The 796-nt window shown below is 46.5% G+C and overlaps 1 pseudogene; it reads left to right on the top strand.

Moving 5' to 3' along the window:
* Positions 1-448: 448 nt before the first annotated feature.
* LOC103198591 overlaps positions 449-796 on the top strand; it is a 28,730-nt pseudogene continuing 28,382 nt past the window's right edge.

The raw sequence follows: 796 nt of genomic DNA, 5'->3' as shown, positions 1-796 counted from the left end.
TGGAAGAAGGGTAGTCGGAATGCTCCTTAAAGGTGAGAATGGCCAGACTTCATCTCATGTACTTTGGTCATGTTGTCAGAAAGGACCAGTCCCTGGAGAGGGATATCATGCTGGTAAAGTAGAGGGTCAATGGAAATGGGGAAGACCCTTAACAAGATGGATTGACACAGTGGCTTGAGCAGCCATGGGCTCAAGCATAGCAAAGATTGTGAGGATGGTGCAGGACTGGACAGTGTTTTGTTCTGTTGTACTATGTCAGTGTGAGTCGGTGTTGACTTGATGGCACATAACAACAACCTCTTTCATTTGGATGTGGCCACATGAATTACACTGGCCAGTGAGATCAGAGTGGAATGATCACTTTCCAGCTGGCAGAAACTTTGAAGAGCTAGACCTTAACTGACCTCTCTCCCACTTCTTTGTGATGGGGAAGGGCAAGAAGCTCGACATGGAGGAAAAGCCCCAGCTAACCAGTGATGGGCAAGAGTTAGACCAGGTTTTTTTTAAGCCCGAAGTTTTGGGGTTGGTTGATACTGCACTCTAACCTAGTAGTAAGAGCCTAGTCTCAGACCTTTCTCCATAGCATTTGACATTATTGAAATTCTTGAAACTTTCTTTTTCTTGGACTTGGTGACTCTTAGTTCTCCTCCATCTCCAACAACTCCTCAGTCTCCATTGCATTCTCTTCCTTCACTGTCCACTTGTTGTTGTTGTTATGTGCCATCGAGTCAGCCCCGACTCATAGCGACCCCTCCTTGGGTTTCCGAGGCAGTATCACTACGGAAGTAGGATTGCC

Source organism: Orycteropus afer, unplaced genomic scaffold (genome assembly GCF_000298275.1).
Source record: "Orycteropus afer afer isolate SDZICR_OR568_19922 unplaced genomic scaffold, OryAfe1.0 scaffold00097, whole genome shotgun sequence".
In the NCBI taxonomy this organism is placed as follows: domain Eukaryota; kingdom Metazoa; phylum Chordata; class Mammalia; order Tubulidentata; family Orycteropodidae; genus Orycteropus; species Orycteropus afer.
Note: the sequence above shows the minus strand (reverse complement) of the source record. Positions and strands in the feature narration are given on the sequence as shown.